The sequence below is a fragment of the Procambarus clarkii genome, unplaced genomic scaffold (genome assembly GCF_040958095.1).
Source record: "Procambarus clarkii isolate CNS0578487 unplaced genomic scaffold, FALCON_Pclarkii_2.0 HiC_scaffold_987, whole genome shotgun sequence".
Lineage (NCBI taxonomy): Eukaryota > Metazoa > Arthropoda > Malacostraca > Decapoda > Cambaridae > Procambarus > Procambarus clarkii.
In genome coordinates, this window is record NW_027190019.1 from 27169 (window position 1) to 47846 (window position 20678).

Consider the following 20678-nt stretch of genomic DNA (forward strand, 5'->3'; position numbering starts at 1 on the left):
ACCAACCTTTCTCCCACATCCAACCTTCGCCCACACACCAACCTTAACCCACACACCAACCTTCGCCCACACACCAACCTTCGCCCTCACACCAACCTTCACCCTCACACCAACCTTCACCAACACCAACCTTCACCCACACACCAACCTTCACCCACACACCAACCTTCTCCCTCACACCAACCTTCACCCACACACCACCCTTCACCCACACACCAACCTTCACCACCACACCAACCTTCACCCACACACCAACCTTCACCCACACACCAACCTTCACCCTTACACCAACCTTCGCCCTCACACCAACCTTCACCTGCACACCAACCTTCACCCACACACCAACCTTCACCCACACACCAACCTTCACCCACACACCAACCGTCGCCCTCACACAAACCTTCACCTTCACACCAACCTGCGCCCTCACACCATCCTTCGCCCACACACCAACCTTCACCCACACACCAACCTTCACCCACACACCAACTTTCTCCCTCACACCAACCTTCACCCTCACACCAACCTTCTCCCTCACACCAACCTTCACCCACACAGCAACCTTCTCCCACACACCAACCTTCACCCACACACCAACATTCAACTTCACACCATCCTTCGCCCTCACACCAACCTTCTCCCACACACCAACCTTCACCCTCACACCAACCTTTTCCCACACACCAACCTTCTCCCTCACACCAACCTTCTCCCAAACATCAACCTTCACCCTCACACCAACCTTCTCCCACACACTAACCTTCTCCCACACACCAACCTTCTCCCTCACACCAACTTTCACCCACGCACCAACCATCACCCACACACCAACCTTCACCCACAATCCAACCTTCACCTTCACACCAACCTGCGCCCTCACACCAACCTTCACCCACACACCATCCTTCACCCACACACCAACCTTCACCCACACACCAACCTTCACTTTCACACCAACCTTCACCCACACACCAACCTTCTCCCTCACACCAACCTTCGCCCTCAAACCAACCTTCACCCACACACCAACCTTCTCCCTCACACCAACCTTCGCCCTAACACCAACCTGCGCCCTCACGCCAACCTGCGCCCACATACCAACCTTCACCCACACACCAACCTTCACCCACACACCAACCTTCACCCTCACACCAACCTTCTCCACATCCAACCTTCACCCACACACCAACCTTCTCCCACACACCAACCTTCTCCCACACATCAACCTTCACCCACACACCAATCTTCACCCACACACCAACCTTGACCCTCACAACAACCTTCTCCCTCACACCAACCATCACCCACACACCAACCTTCACCCACACACCAACCTACACCCACACACCAACCTTCTCCCCTCACACCAACCTTCAACATCACACCAACCTTCACCGACACACCAACCTTCTCCCTCACACCAACCTTCACCTCGACACCAACCTTCTCCATCACACCAACCTTCACCCACACAACAACCTTCACCCACACACCAACCTCTCCCTCACACCAACCTTCACCCTCACACCAACCTTCGCCCGAACACCAACCTTCTCCCTCACAACAACCTTCTCCCTCACACCAACCTGCGCCCTCACACCAACCTTCTCCCTCACACCAACCTTCGCCCTCACAACAATCTTCTCCCTCACACCAACCTGCGCCCTCACACCAACCTGCGCCCTCACACCAACCTTCTCCCTCACACCAACCTTCGCCCTCACACCAACTTTCGCCCTCACACCAACCTTCGCCCTCACACCAATCTTCGCCCTCACACCAACCATCGCCCTCACACCAACCTTCTCTCTCACACCAACCTTCTCATTAACACCAACCTGCGCCCTCACACCAACCTTCTCCCTCACACCAACCTGCGCCCTCACACCAACCTTCTCCCTCACACCAACCATCGCCCTCACACCAACCTTCGCCCTCACACCAACCTTCTCCCTCACAACAACCTTCTCCCTCACACCAACCTGCGCCCTCACACCAACCTTCTCCCTCACACCAATCTTCGCCCTCACACCAACCAGCGCCCTCACACCATCTTTCTCCCTCACACCAACCTTCTCCCTAACACCAACCTGCGCCCTCACACCAACCTTCTCCCTCTCACCAACCTGCGCCCTCACACCAACCTTCGCCCTCACACCAACCAGCGCCCACACACCAACCTTCGCCCACACACCAACCTGCGCTCTCACACCAACCTTCTCCCTCACACCAACCTGCGCCCTCACACCAACCTTCGCCCTCACACCAACCAGCGCCCTCACACCAACCTGCGCCGACACACCAACCTGCGCTTACACACCAACCTTCACCCTCACACCAACCTTCTCCCTCACACCAACCTGCGCCCTCACACCAACCTTCGCCCTCACACCAACCTGCGCCCACACACCAACCTGCGCCCACACACCAACCTTCACCCTCACACCAACCTTCTCCCTCACGCCAACCTGCGCCCACACACCAACCTTCACCTTCACACCAACCTTCGCCCTCACACCAATCTGCGCTCTCACACCAACCTGCGCCCTCACACCAACCTGCGCCCTCACACCAACCTGCGCTCTCACACAAACCTTCTCCCACACACCAACCTTCTCCCTCACACCAACCTTCACCCACACACCAACCTTCACCCTCACACCAACCTTCTCCACATCCAACCTTCACCCACACACCAACCTTCTCCCACACACCAACCTTCTCCCACACATCAACCTTCACCCACACACCAACCTTCACCCTCACAACAACCTTCTCCCTCACACCAACCTTCTCCACATCCAACCTTCTCCCACACACCAACCTTCTCCCACACACCAACCTTCACCCACACACCAACCTTCACCCTCACAACAACCTTCTCCCTCACACCAACTTTCACCCACACACCAACCTTCACCCACACACCAACCTACACCCACACACCAACCTTCTCCCTCACACCAACCTTCAACATCACACCAACCTTCACCCACACACCAACCTTCTCCCTCACACCAACCTTCACCTCCACACCAACCTTCGCCCTCACATCAACCTGCGCCCTCACACCAACTTTCTCCCTCACACCAACCTTCTCCCTAACACCAACCTGCGCCCTCACACCAAACTTCTCCCTCTCACCAACCTGTGCCCACACACCAACCTTCGCCCACACACCAACCTGCGCTCTCACACCAACCTTCTCCCTCACACCAACCTGCGCCCACACACCAACCTTCGCCCTCACACCAACCAGCGCCCTCACACCAACCTTCTCCCTCACACCAACCTTCACCCTCACGCCAACCTGCGCCCACACACCAACCTTCACCTTCACACCAACCTTCGCCCTCACACCAATCTGCGCTCTCACACCAACCTGCGCCCTCACACCAACCTGCGCCCTCACACCAACCTGCGCCCTCTCACAAACCTTCTCCCACACACCAACCTTCTCCCTCACACCAACCTTCACCCACACACTAACCTTCACCCACACACCAACCTTCACCCACACACCAACCTTCACCCACAAACCAACCTTCTCCCACACACCAACCTTCACCCTTACACCAACCTTCACCCTCACACCAACCTTCACCTGCACACCAACCTTCACCCACACACAAACCTTCACCCACACACCAACCTTCTCCCACACACCAACCTTCACCCACACACCAACCTTCGCCCTCACACCAACCTACACCTGCACACTAACCTTCACCCTTACCTAAACCTTCACCCTTACAACAACCTTCACCCACACACCAACCTTCACCCACACACTAACCTTCTCCCTCACACCAACCTTCTCCCTCACACCAACCTTCTCCCTCACACCAACCTGCGCCCTCACACCATCCTTCGCCCACACACCAACCTTTACCCACACACCAACCTTCTCCCACACACCAACCTTCACCCACACATCAACCTTCTCCCTCACACCAACCTTCACCCTCACACCAACCTTCTCCCTCACACCAACCTTCACCCACACACCAACCTTCTCCCACACACCAACCTTCACCCACACACCAACATTCAACTTCACACCATCCTTCGCCCTCACACCAACCTTCACCCACACACCAACCTTCACCCTCACACCAACCTTCTCCCACACACCAACCATCTCCCTCACACCAACCTTCTCCCAGACATCAATCTTCACCCTCACACCAACCTTCTCCCACACACTAACCTTCTCCCACACACTAACCTTAACCCACACACCAACCTTCACCCACACACCAACCTTCACCCCACACACCAACCTTCTCCCTCACACCAACCTTCTCCCTCACACCAACCTTCGCCCTCACACCAACCTTCACCTACACACCAACCTTCTCCCTCACACCAACCTTCTCCCTCACACCAACCTTCGCCCTCACACCAACCTTCACCCACACACCAACCTTCTCCCTCACACCAACCTTCACCTTCACACCAACCTGCGCCCTCACACCAACCTTCGCCCTCACACCAACCTGCGCCCTCACACAAACCTTCACCAACACATCAACCTTCACCCACACACCAACCTTCACCCACACACAAACATTCACCCTAACACCAACCTTCTCCACATCCAACCTTCACCCACACACTAACCTTCTCCCACACATCAACCTTCACCCACACACCAACCTTCACCCACACACCAACCTTCACCCTCACAACAACCTTCTCCCTCACACCAACCTTCACCCACACACCAACCTTCACCCTCATACCAACCTTCACCCACACACCATCATTCTCCCTCACACCAACCTTCACACACACACCAACCTACACCCACACACCAACCTTCTCCCTCACACCAACCTTCAACTTCACACCAACCTTTACTCAAACACCAACCTTCTCCCTCACACCAATCTTCACCCTCACACCAACCTTCGCCCTCACACCAACCATCTCTCCTCACAACAACCTTCTCCCTTACACCAACCTGCGCCCTCACACCAACCTTCTCTCTCACACCAACCTTCGCCCACACACCAACCTTCACCCACACACCAACCTTCACCCTCATACCAACCTTCACCCACGCACCATCCTTCTCCCTCACACCAACCTTCATCCACACACCAACCTTCACCCTCACACCAACTTTTGCCCTCACACCAACCTTCTCCCTCACAACAACCTTCTCCCTCACACCAACCTGCGCCCTCACACCAACCTTCTTCCTCACACCAACCTTCGCCCTCACACCAACCTTCGCCCTCACACCAACCTGCGCCCTCACACCAACCTTCTCCCACACACCAACCTGCGCCCTCACACCAACATTCTCCCTCTCACCAACCTGTGCCCACACACCAACCTTCGCCCACACACCATCCTGCGCTCTCACACCAACCTTCTCCCTCACACCAACCTGCGCCCTCACACCAACCTTCGCCCTCACACCAACCAGCGCCCACACACCAACCTTCACCCTCACACCAACCTTCTCCCTCACACCAACCTTCTCCCTCACACCAACCTGCGCCCTCACACCAACCTTCGCCCTCACACCAACCTGCGCCCACACAGCAACCTGCGCCCACACACCAACCTGCTCCCTCACACCAACCTTCTCCCTCACACCAACCTTCACCTTCACACCAACCTTCTCCCTCTCACCAACCTGTGCCCACACACCAACCTTCGCCCACACACCAACCTGCGCTCTCACACCAACCTTCTCCCTCACACCAACCTGCGCCCTCACACCAACCTGCGCTGACACACCAACCTGCGCCCACACACCAACCTTCACCCTCACACCAACCTTCTCCCTCACACCAACCTGCGCCCTCACACCAACCTTCGCCCTCACACCAACCTGCGCCCACACACCAACCTGCGCCCTCACACAAACCTTCTCCGACACACCAACCTTCTCCCACTCACCAACCTTCTCCCTCACACCACCCTTCGCGCTCACAGCAACCTTCACCCACACACCAACCTTCACCCTCACACCAACCTTCTCCCACACACCAACCTTCTCCCTCACACCAACCTTCTCCCACACACCAACCTTCACCCACACACCAACCTTCACCCTCACACCAACCTTCACCCACACACCAACCTTCTCCCACACACCAACCTTCTCCCTCACACCAACTTTCACCCACACACCAACCTTCACCCACACACCAACCTTCACCCTCACAACAACCTTCTCCCTCACACCAACCTTCACCCACACACCAACCTTCACCCTCATACCAACCTTCACCCACACACCATCATTCTCCCTCACACCAACCTTCACACACACACCAACCTACACCCACACACCAACCTTCTCCCTCACACCAACCTTCAACTTCACACCAACCTTCACCCAAACACCAACCTTCTCCCTCACACCAATCTTCGCCCTCACACCAACCTTCGCCCTCACACCAACCATCTCTCCTCACAACAACCTTCTCCCTCACACCAACCTGCGCCCTCACACCAACCTTCTCTCTCACACCAACCTTCGCCCACACACCAACCTTCACCCACACACCAACCTTCACCCTCATTCCAACCTTCACCCACACACCATCCTTCTCCCTCACACCAACCTGCGCCCTCACACAAACCTTCTCCCACACACCAACCTTCTCCCACTCACCAACCTTCTCCCTCACACCACCCTTCGCGCTCACAGCAACCTTCACCCACACACCAACCTTCACCCTCACACCAACCTTCTCCCACACACCAACCTTCTCCCTCACACCAACCTTCTCCCACACACCAACCTTCACCCACACACCAACCTTCACCCTCACACCAACCTTCACCCACACACCAACCTTCTCCCACACACCAACCTTCTCCCTCACACCAACTTTCACCCACACACCATCCTTCACCCACACACCAACCTTCACCCACACACCAACCTTCACCTTCACACCAACCTTCGCTCTCACACCAACCTTCACCCACACACCAACCTTCATCCACACACCAACCTTCACCTTCACACCAACCTGCGCTCTCACACCAACCTTCACCCACACACCAACCTTCACCCACACACCAACCTTCACCCACACACCAACCTTCACCCACACACCAACCTTCACCCACACACCAACCTTCACCCTCACAACAACCTTCACCCACACACCAACCTTCACCCACTCACCAACCTTCACCTACACACCAACCTTCACCCACACACAAACCTTCATTTTCACACTAACCTTTTCCCACACACCAAACTTCTTCCTCACACCAAACTTCACCCTCACACCAACCTTCACAAACACACAAACCTTCACCCACACACCAACCTGCGCCCTCACACCAACCTTCACCCTCACAACAACCATCACCCACACACCAACCTTCACCCACACACCAACCTTCTCCCTCACTCCAACCTTCTCCCACACTCCAACCTTCACCCACACACCAACCTTCACCCACACACCAACCTTCACCCACACACCAACCTTCACCCACACACCAACCTTCACCCTTACACCAACCTTCGCCCTCACACCAACCTTCACCTGCACACCAACCTTCACCCACACACCAACCTTCACCCACACACCAACCTTCACCCACACACCAACCGTCGCCCTCACACAAACCTTCACCTTCACACCAACCTGCGCCCTCACACCATCCTTCGCCCACACACCAACCTTCACCCACACACCAACCTTCACCCACACACCAACTTTCTCCCTCACACCAACCTTCACCCTCACACCAACCTTCTCCCTCACACCAACCTTCACCCACACAGCAACCTTCTCCCACACACCAACCTTCACCCACACACCAACATTCAACTTCACACCATCCTTCGCCCTCACACCAACCTTCTCCCACACACCAACCTTCACCCTCACACCAAACTTTTCCCACACACCAACCTTCTCCCTCACACCAACCTTCTCCCACACATCAACCTTCACCCTCACACCAACCTTCTCCCACACACTAACCTTCTCCCACACACCAACCTTCTCCCTCACACCAACTTTCACCCACGCACAAACCTTCACCCACACACCAACCTTCACCCACAATCCAACCTTCACCTTCACACCAACCTGCGCCCTCACACCAACCTTCACCCACACACCATCCTTCACCCACACACCAACCTTCACCCACACACTAACCTTCTCCCTCACACCAACCTTCTCCCTCACACCAACCTTCTCCCTCACACCAACCTGCGCCCTCACACCATCCTTCCCCTACACACCAACCTTTACCCACACACCAACCTTCACCCACACACCAACCTTCACCCACACACCAACCTTCTCCCTCACACCACCTTCACCCTCACACCAACCTTCTCCCTCACACCAACCTTCACCCACACACCAACCTTCTCCCACACACCAACCTTCACCCACACACTGTTACGGTGCCCTCTCCTATTTCTTTCGTTTGCCGGCTTAAAGAGTCATATCAGCTCTCCCTACTGATTCTCTGAGGTTCAGGGAGTCTAATGATATATGTGGCGACCAGACTGGCTGCCATTTTATGGAAGGAGGTTATATTATAAGTTGTAAATAAAGGAAAATTGGCGCCCTGTTATAAATGAAACAGTATCCCCTACGGCAGATGTGACCTTGTGGAAGGGACACTATGCCGATCGCGGATTGGCCGACGTAGGTCGCGGGCGACAAATCAGGGCCCGCCATGACGTCACCGAGTGCCCCGGGCGGCGCCAACGTCAGAGTTGTACTGACCGTGGAAGCGACAGGACGCGCCTCGGTCTGCTCTCAAGAATTGGAGGCTCTGCAAGCCTTGTCCAGTGGATTGAGCTGACCATCGCCGCCAACATAGTTATTGGAGACCCTGCGCTTCTGGGAAGCCAAAGAGGAACCAAGTTCAGTGAGCAGAGAAGTGCCCAAACTTGGAAAATAGTCGGCGACGACGCTGGGCGGCGCCGCTGGCTGGACGTTGAGGTCTGGAAGGTGGGCGAGCAAGCTAGCTGTGACTGGGGTCACATCCACTGAGAATCTTGGAAGGACGACACAGTGCCTAGGACAAGGAGCGACGCCCTGTGGGAGAGGCGAGTGTGGGGAAAAATAGTGATTAGCTCAGCGCCCATCGATGAACCAGGATTGGGGCAGCTGAACCTCAGGGATTGGAACGGCGACGACGCGAAGGCTTCACGACACCTGAGGACCTGTGGAACGCCCTGGATCGTCGAGGATCGACCCAAGGAAGCGTGGGACCATCACACCATCGAGGGACAGGCGTCGTGAGCCAGGAGTGTAAGGTAGATCATTTTTCCCTCCCATTACCCCTTGTATGAGTAGGCTAGTTAGGCCACAATATTTACTTGTGTATGTGGCAGCAAGACTTTATTGCTTTAATGGTAGAATAGGCTGCAATGCAGCTTGTGTCCAGGACTGTCAGAGAGGACAGTGTGTATGGATGGCAGGACAGTGAAGAAGAGGTGCCGACGTGGTGAAGAGGCCCTCCTGTGAGAGTGTGAGACTCCTGTCTTCCTGCCCAGTTGAAGGAGAGTTGGAGGTCGTGGAAGAAGAGGCTGACGATCTCCAGACTCATTATCAATATTCCATATTCATGTATTACTTGTGATTGTGTGTGTGTGTTCATGTAATTTGCGTAAGTAAATCCACACATTTTATTACTGTGTTTGAGTGTGCCTCCATTTGTGATATTTCTCTATGAGCATACATTTCTGGCTACAAACGATATATGATACACCCACTGAACTGCATTGCTGGGGTGCAGATATAATAACCCAGCTGGCGACCTTGCTAAGAGGAAGATAGAGAAGACAGGCGGGAAAGGAGTTCCTGCAACCTTTTTTTTGTCTGGCGGGCAAGACTCAGGGAGGTTATGGTTATAGGTAAGCCTGAGTCTTCCTTCACTCCCCCACGGGTCTAGGCCGGAACTGTTAACAGCAGTTTCCCCGTGGTTGACTGAAGGGCTTCCAGGGTGAATCAGTGGCACCCCTTTGTGGTGGAAGCAAAGACCTGCGGAGGTGGGCATTGTTGGTCCTATCTTGTGTGACCAAGGAGACTCCGGTGAATCCAGGGAGTCGGAGGGGCTGAGTATTTGGGCCTTTTGAGCCCCTAGCAGCCGAGTGTTAGCAGAGCCCCGGACCGCCCACCCCCACGTGACAAGGGAACTGGCGACCTTGCCAGGATTCGAACCCCAGTAGCCAAGAACTGGGAACTTCGCCAGGAAGCGCGGATCAAGCTACAGTGTGGACCAAATTGCAAGACAAGTGTTGCCAGGGTACTAATACAGTGTGGCCAGTGAATTCGGTGGTACTGTTACTCAACCAGCTAAGGGACTGAAACGGTGAAATTAGTGCCTACTAACTTGTCTGTGCTGTCGTGTATGCTCAATGATATAGAGATGGAGGAAGACAAAGTAAAGAAATTTATTGACACAAGGGACGAGAGAATTTTGGAGGAGTGTACCAAGGCCCAGCTCCAACAAGTGGCAAACCACTTTGGGATCAGGTTGAGGACGACTAAGGTAGCGGAGCGAAGGATAGAGATCATGGCACAGCTCACAGCTCGAGAGGAAGCGACGGGAGAGGAGCCATCTCAAGAGGAGCCGTCCCGAGGAGAGCCGTCGCAAGGTGAACCGTCCCGACTAGGGCCCCCCCAAGCGCCTACCAGTGTGGAGAGAATTCACAGTGAACATGGGAGCAGTGGAAGGTCCAGCTGTAGTAAGAGGAGCCTGCAACTGGAAATAATGAAGATGCAACTGGAAGCCCAGCTGCAGCGAGAGGAGCGAGAAGCACGGCTGCAGCTGCAGCGAGAGGAGCGAGAAGCTCGGCTGCAGCGAGAAGAAGGAGAGAGACGACTGCGACTGGAGGAGATAAAGGCAAAGAAAGAAGTCGAATTGCGTCGCGTTGAACGTGGTCTGCCCTCACTACCTGCACGGCGGGATGACCTCAAGGTAAGGGAACGTGACTTACCTACGTTCGAACCACAAGAAGCTGAGGCGTTCTTCGAACACTTTGAACGGATAGCGACTCTGAAGGAGTGGCCGGAAGATGATTGGGCTGCTCTGGTCCAGGGCAGGTTGACTGGAGAGGCCCGGGAAGCCTATAACATGCTGGACCTAGAGGAGTGTACTAGTTATGACGCGATTAAGAATGCGGTTCTCCACTCATTCCGGCTGACTCCGGAGATGTACCGGAAGCGGTTCAGAGAGTGTACAAGAGCGTCGGGAAAGACTTACGCCGAGACCGCCAGGGATATGGAACGGAAATTCCTACGATGGTTGAAGGCGGAGGAAGCGGAGTCGGTTGATGATATCAAACGACTGATAGTGATGGAGAAGTTCATGTCGGTGCTCCATCCTGAGTTGCGAGTAAGGGTGAGAGAAGCAGGTATTAAGGACCTGAAGGCTGCAGCGGATCGAGCCGACATGCTGGAGGAGGCACTACATATCAGGAGGGAGGGGCCGCCCAGACCCTCGCCTTACCCCAGATCGGGAGGGAACTTTAGGAGTTCAGGAGGAGCGAGGACGAGTGGGGACTCTCCCAAGAGTAGTGTGCCCGATGAAGTAACGTGGTTCAAGAGCTCAAGAGACGCGGGGAGGAAGCCCCAAGCTGTGAGCAGTGGACCTAACTCGGGAGCAAGTGCTGCAGTCCCGGATACGACGACAGGGAGTCCAAGGAGGACCCAGGGGACGTCTGCAAGTGGTACCGCCAGAGTGACTGGCGAGTGGCCGCCCAGGGGAGGTGGCCGATGCTACAACTGTGGTGTGAGAGGACATTATGCCCGCGAGTGTGAGGAGCACCAAAGGAATGTAGGATTAATGTTGGAAGAGGAGAGAGTGTTTGTTCACACCCCATATTATAGTGGACCCAACGTGAATGGTTGGGAAATGAAGTTGGGTGAACATCCCTTCGTTTTCGGGGCCAACGTGAAGTTTGGAATGTCAGACCCAGTGGAGGTTGCCGTGCTTCGAGATACGGGTGCTGACATAAGTATGGTAACCAGGAGTATTCTCCCCAAGGAATTTAACGATTCACCTGTGGGAGTGGTGAGGATACGCAGTGTGGGGGAGGAATACAGGTTGCCACTTCACGAAGTACAGCTGATTGCCGACTGCGGAGTCGAGAAAGCTATAGTAGCTGTAGCCCCTAAATTACCCCTAGAGCATGCACAGATGGTGCTGGGTAATGACCTCGGAGGAGGCAGGATACAACCCGATTGGGCCAGGAGTGCCTATGTTTCAAGCAGCGGTACAACCCTGCCAGGTGAGGTATCAGTCGCTCCAAATAATAGTGAGGAAGCCGACTTCGACGGGGAAAACGTCGCCAGAGACGACGACAACGAGGGCGAGAGTGCAGAGAGGTCGTCGGAGGTTGTGGAAAACCCCGACGGGGACCTCCGACTAAGCCTGATGATGCGTATGGAGGAGTGGCGAGGAGCAGCTGTACAAACGCCTGGGGCGGTGAAGAGGCTGCAGACCGCACTCCCTCCATACAGAAACGTGAATAAAGTAAGCTCAGTGGATGAGCGAACGGCAGTGAGGGGCAGAGTGGAGGAGCCACGACGCAGTGCACCCTATGCCAGCCAGATGAATAGTGGTAGGTGCAAGATGAACCACCGTGGTGAGGTGAGCCACAGGGAGGTGGAAGAGCCCAACCACGAACCGAAGAAGACGTCTGCAGGGAAGAGAATCTCATGGAGGAGTGAAGATGTTCGTCGGGAACGAAGGAGCGAGTGGTATAGGAAAGGCAATACGAAGAAAGCAGGGAATAGGTACACCCAGGGTAGGCGCCAGCCTAACCAGAGGGGCATTGGGCCATCGCAAAAGCCTAGTGTGGAAGAGAGGAAGCTGCTGGATGGAGTACAGGTTACAAGTGCCACTGTGAGGAGACAACGCACCTACGGGAGAAGAGGAACCGAGAAGAGAGAAGATTGGCGAAGAGGAGATCATGGGAGGAAACATGGAGTACCTGTAGGACGCAATGGAAATGCAAGACTATCTCGGAGTGCACGACGCGGTGGAGGCGCTGCATGCACTGAATCTTACAGTGGTAACGAGCCGTGGGAGTACACTCGTAGCCACGGAGAGAGGATTTCTTGTAGGTGTTCAGGGAACACCCGTCACACCCGGTACTATGCGAGGTGGAGATACAATGAGGCAAGTGACTGGCAAAGTGGTATGAGCCACGTCACCAACTGGAGGAGTGACACTTCAGGAACGGAGGGAGCAAGAGTATAGGTTGCCCTCTTGAGTGCTGCTCTTCCGATATGACTCTTATTTTAAGGGGAGGGGTATGTTACGGTGCCCTCTCCTATTTCTTTCGTTTGCCGGCTTAAAGAGTCATATCAGCTCTCCCTACTGATTCTCTGAGGTTCAGGGAGTCTAATGATATATGTGGCGACCAGACTGGCTGCCATTTTATGGAAGGAGGTTATATTATAAGTTGTAAATAAAGGAAAATTGGCGCCCTGTTATAAATGAAACAGTATCCCCTACGGCAGATGTGACCTTGTGGAAGGGACACTATGCCGATCGCGGATTGGCCGACGTAGGTCGCGGGCGACAAATCAGGGCCCGCCATGACGTCACCGAGTGCCCCGGGCGGCGCCAACGTCAGAGTTGTACTGACCGTGGAAGCGACAGGACGCGCCTCGGTCTGCTCTCAAGAATTGGAGGCTCTGCAAGCCTTGTCCAGTGGATTGAGCTGACCATCGCCGCCAACATAGTTATTGGAGACCCTGCGCTTCTGGGAAGCCAAAGAGGAACCAAGTTCAGTGAGCAGAGAAGTGCCCAAACTTGGAAAATAGTCGGCGACGACGCTGGGCGGCGCCGCTGGCTGGACGTTGAGGTCTGGAAGGTGGGCGAGCAAGCTAGCTGTGACTGGGGTCACATCCACTGAGAATCTTGGAAGGACGACACAGTGCCTAGGACAAGGAGCGACGCCCTGTGGGAGAGGCGAGTGTGGGGAAAAATAGTGATTAGCTCAGCGCCCATCGATGAACCAGGATTGGGGCAGCTGAACCTCAGGGATTGGAACGGCGACGACGCGAAGGCTTCACGACACCTGAGGACCTGTGGAACGCCCTGGATCGTCGAGGATCGACCCAAGGAAGCGTGGGACCATCACACCATCGAGGGACAGGCGTCGTGAGCCAGGAGTGTAAGGTAGATCATTTTTCCCTCCCATTACCCCTTGTATGAGTAGGCTAGTTAGGCCACAATATTTACTTGTGTATGTGGCAGCAAGACTTTATTGCTTTAATGGTAGAATAGGCTGCAATGCAGCTTGTGTCCAGGACTGTCAGAGAGGACAGTGTGTATGGATGGCAGGACAGTGAAGAAGAGGTGCCGACGTGGTGAAGAGGCCCTCCTGTGAGAGTGTGAGACTCCTGTCTTCCTGCCCAGTTGAAGGAGAGTTGGAGGTCGTGGAAGAAGAGGCTGACGATCTCCAGACTCATTATCAATATTCCATATTCATGTATTACTTGTGATTGTGTGTGTGTGTTCATGTAATTTGCGTAAGTAAATCCACACATTTTATTACTGTGTTTGAGTGTGCCTCCATTTGTGATATTTCTCTATGAGCATACATTTCTGGCTACAAACGATATATGATACACCCACTGAACTGCATTGCTGGGGTGCAGATATAATAACCCAGCTGGCGACCTTGCTAAGAGGAAGATAGAGAAGACAGGCGGGAAAGGAGTTCCTGCAACCTTTTTTTTGTCTGGCGGGCAAGACTCAGGGAGGTTATGGTTATAGGTAAGCCTGAGTCTTCCTTCACTCCCCCACGGGTCTAGGCCGGAACTGTTAACAGCAGTTTCCCCGTGGTTGACTGAAGGGCTTCCAGGGTGAATCAGTGGCACCCCTTTGTGGTGGAAGCAAAGACCTGCGGAGGTGGGCATTGTTGGTCCTATCTTGTGTGACCAAGGAGACTCCGGTGAATCCAGGGAGTCGGAGGGGCTGAGTATTTGGGCCTTTTGAGCCCCTAGCAGCCGAGTGTTAGCAGAGCCCCGGACCGCCCACCCCCACGTGACAACACCAACATTCAACTTCACACCATCCTTCGCCCTCACACCAACCTTCACCCACACACCAAGCTTCACCCTCACACCAACCTTCTCCCACACACCAACCATCTGCCTCACACCAACCTTCTCCCAGACATCAATCTTCACCCTCACACCAACCTTCTCCCACACACTAACCTTCTCCCACACACTAACCTTCTCCCACACACCAACCTTCACCCACACACCAACCTTCACCCACACACCAACCTTCTCCCTCACACCAACCTTCTCCCTCACACCAACCTTCGCCCTCACACCAACCTTCACCTACACACCAACCTTCTCCCTCACACCAACCTTCTCCCTCACACCAACCTTCACCCTCACACCAACCTTCACCCACACACCAACCTTCTCCCTCACATCAACCTTCACCTTCACACCAACCTGCGCCCTCACACCAACCTTCGCCCTCACACCAACCTGCGCTCTCACACAAACCTTCACCAACACATCAACCTTCACCCACACACCAACCTTCACCCACACACAAACATTCACCCTCACACCAACCTTCTCCACATCCAACCTTCACCCACACACTAACCTTCTCCCACACATCAACTTTCACCCACACACCAACCTTCACCCACACACCAACCTTCACCCTCACAACAACCTTCTCCCTCACACCAACCTTCGCCCTCACACCAACCTGCGCCCTCACACCAACCTTCTCCCTAACACCAACCTGCGCCCTCACACCAACATTCTCCCTCTCACCAACCTGTGCCCACACACCAACCTTCGCCCACACACCATCCTGCGCTCTCACACCAACCTTCTCCCTCACACCAACCTGCGCCCTCACACCAACCTTCGCCCTCACACCAACCAGCGCCCACACACCAACCTTCACCCTCACACCAACCTTCTCCCTCACACCAACCTGCGCCCTCACACCAACCTTCGCCCTCACACCAACCTGCGCCCACACAGCAACCTGCGCCCACACACCAACCTGCTCCCTCACACCAACCTTCTCCCTCACACCAACCTTCACCTTCACACCAACCTTCTCCCTCTCACCAACCTGTGCCCACACACCAACCTTCGCCCACACACCATCCTGCGCTCTCACACCAACCTTCTCCCTCACACCAACCTGCGCCCTCACACCAACCTTCGCCCTCACACCAACCAGCGCCCACACACCAACCTTCACCCTCACACCAACCTTCTCCCTCACACCAACCTGCGCCCTCACACCAACCTTCGCCCTCACACCAACCTGCGCCCACACAGCAACCTGCGCCCACACACCAACCTGCTCCCTCACACCAACCTTCTCCCTCACACCAACCTTCACCTTCACACCAACCTTCTCCCTCTCACCAACCTGTGCCCACACACCAACCTTCGCCCACACACCAACCTGCGCTCTCACACCAACCTTCTCCCTCACTCCAACCTTCGCCCTCACACCAACCTGCGCCCACACACCAACCTTCTCCCACACACCAACCTTCACCTTCACACCAACCTTCGCCCTCACACCAATCTACGCCCTCACACCAACCTGCGCCCTCACACCAACCTGCGCCCTCACACCAACCTGCGCCCTCACACAAACCTTCTCCCACACACCAACCTTCTCCCACTCACCAACCTTCTCCCTCACACCACCCTTCGCGCTCACAGCAACCTTCACACACACACCAACCTTCACCCTCACACCAACCTTCTCCCACACACCAACCTTCTCCCTCACACCAACCTTCTCCCACACACCAACGTTCACCCACACACCAACCTTCACCCTCACACCAACCTTCACCCACACACTAACCTTCTCCCACACACCAACCTTCTCCCTCACACCAACTTTCACCCACACACCATCCTTCACCCACACACCAACCTTCACCTTCACACCAACCTTCACCTTCACACCAACCTTCGCTCTCACACCAACCTTCACCCACACACCAACCTTCATCCACACACCAACCTTCACCTTCACACCAACCTGCGCTCTCACACCAACCTTCACCCACATACCAACCTTCACCCACACACCAACCTTCACCCACACACCAACCTTCACCCACACACCAACCTTCACCCACACACCAACCTTCACCCTCACAACAACCTTCACCCACACACCAACCTTCACCCACACACCAACCTTCACCTACACACCAACCTTCACCCACACACCAACCTTCACCCACACACCAACCTTCACCCACACACAAACCTTCATTTTCACACTAACCTGTTCCCACACACCAAACTTCTTCCTCACACCAACCTTCACCCTCACACCAACCTTCACAAACACACAAACCTTCACCCACACACCAACCTGCGCCCTCACACCAACCTTCACCCTCACACCAACCATCACCCACACACCAACCTTCACCCACACACCAACCTTCTCCCTCACACCAACCTTCTCCCACACACCAACCTTCTCCCACACTCCAACCTTCACCCGCACACCAACCTTCACCCACACACCAACCTTCACCCACACACCAACCTTCACCCACACACCAACCTTCACCCTTACACCAACCTTCGCCCTCACACCAACCTTCTCCCTCACACCAACCTTCTCCCACACTCCAACCTTTACCCACACACCAACCTTCACCCACACACCAACCTTCACCCACACACCAACCTTCACCCACACACCAACCTTCACCCACACACCAACCTTCTCCCTCACACCAACCTTCACAAACACACAAACCTTCACCCACACACCAACCTTCACCTGCACACCAACCTTCACCCACACACCAACCTTCACCCACACACCAACCTTCACCCACACACCAACCGTCGCCCTCACACAAACCTTCACCTTCACACCAACCTGCGCCCTCACACCATCCTTTGCCCACACACCAACCTTCACCCACACACCAACCTTCACCCACACACCAACTTTCTCCCTCACACCAACCTTCACCCTCACACCAACCTTCTCCCTCACACCAACCTTCACCCACACAGCAACCTTCTCCCACACACCAACCTTCACCCACACACCAACATTCAACTTCACACCATCCTTCGCCCTCACACCAACCTTCTCCCACACACCAACCTTCACCCTCACACCAACCTTTTCCCACACACCAACCTTCTCCCTCACACCAACCTTCTCCCACACATCAACCTTCACCCTCACACCAAGCTTCTCCCACACACTAACCTTCTCCCACACACCAACCTTCTCCCTCACACCAACTTTCACCCACGCACCAACCTTCACCCACACACCAACCTTCACCCACAATCCAACCTTCACCTTCACACCAACCTGCGCCCTCACACCAACCTTCACCCACACACCATCCTTCACCCACACACCAACCTTCACCCACACACCAACCTTCACTTTCACACCAACCTTCGCCCTCAAACCAACCTTCACCCACACACCAACCTTCTCCCTCACACCAACCTTCGCCCTAACACCAACCTGCGCCCTCACACCAACCTGCGCCCTCACACCAACCTGCGCCCTCACACCAACCTGCGCCCACATACCAACCTTCACCCACACATCAACCTTCACCCACACACCAACCTTCACCCACACACCAACCTTTACCCTCACACCAACCTTCTCCACATCCAACCTTCACCCACTCACCAACCTTCTCCCACACACCAACCTTCTCCCACACATCAACCTTCACCCACACACCAACCTTCACCCACACACCAACCTTCACCCTCACAACAACCTTCTCACTCACACCAACCTTCACCCACACACCAACCTTCACCCACACACCAACCTACACCCACACACCAACCTTCTCCCTAACACCAACCTGCGCCCTCACACCAACATTCTCCCTCTCACCAACCTGTGCCCACACACCAACCTTCGCCCACACACCATCCTGCGCTCTCACACCAACCTTCTCCCTCACACCAACCTGCGCCCTCACACCAACCTTCGCCCTCACACCAACCAGCGCCCACACACCAACCTTCACCCTCACACCAACCTTCTCCCTCACACCAACCTGCGCCCTCACACCAACCTTCGCCCTCACACCAACCTGCGCCCACACAGCAACCTGCGCCCACACACCAACCTGCTCCCTCACACCAACCTTCTCCCTCACACCAACCTTCACCTTCACACCAACCTTCTCCCTCTCACCAACCTGTGCCCACACACCAACCTTCGCCCACACACCAACCTGCGCTCTCACACCAACCTTCTCCCTCACTCCAACCTGCGCCCTCACACCAACCTGCGCTGACACACCAACCTGCGCCCACACACCAACCTTCACCCTCACACCAACCTTCTCCCTCACACCAACCTGCGCCCTCACACCAACCTTCGCCCTCACACCAACCTGCGCCCACACACCAACCTTCTCCCACACACCAACCTTCACCTTCACACCAACCTTCGCCCTCACACCAATCTACGCCCTCACACCAACCTGCGCCCTCACACCAACCTGCGCCCTCACACCAACCTGCGCCCTCACACAAACCTTCTCCCACACACCAACCTTCTCCCACTCACCAACCTTCTCCCTCACACCACCCTTCGCGCTCACAGCAACCTTCACACACACACCAACCTTCACCCTCACACCAACCTTCTCCCACACACCAACCTTCTCCCTCACACCAACCTTCTCCCACACACCAACGTTCACCCACACACCAACCTTCACCCTCACACCAACCTTCACCCACACACTAACCTTCTCCCACACACCAACCTTCTCCCTCACACCAACTTTCACCCACACACCATCCTTCACCCACACACCAACCTTCACCTTCACACCAACCTTCACCTTCACACCAACCTTCGCTCTCACACCAACCTTCACCCACACACCAACCTTCATCCACACACCAACCTTCACCTTCACACCAACCTGCGCTCTCACACCAACCTTCACCCACATACCAACCTTCACCCACACACCAACCTTCACCCACACACCAACCTTCACCCACACACCAACCTTCACCCACACACCAACCTTCACCCTCACAACAACCTTCACCCACACACCAACCTTCACCCACACACCAACCTTCACCTACACACCAACCTTCACCCACACACCAACCTTCACCCACACACCAACCTTCACCCACACACAAACCTTCATTTTCACACTAACCTGTTCCCACACACCAAACTTCTTCCTCACACCAACCTTCACCCTCACACCAACCTTCACAAACACACAAACCTTCACCCACACACCAACCTGCGCCCTCACACCAACCTTCACCCTCACACCAACCATCACCCACACACCAACCTTCACCCACACACCAACCTTCTCCCTCACACCAACCTTCTCCCACACACCAACCTTCTCCCACACTCCAACCTTCACCCGCACACCAACCTTCACCCACACACCAACCTTCACCCACACACCAACCTTCACCCACACACCAACCTTCACCCTTACACCAACCTTCGCCCTCACACCAACCTTCTCCCTCACACCAACCTTCTCCCACACTCCAACCTTTACCCACACACCAACCTTCACCCACACACCAACCTTCACCCACACACCAACCTTCACCCACACACCAACCTTCACCCACACACCAACCTTCTCCCTCACACCAACCTTCACAAACACA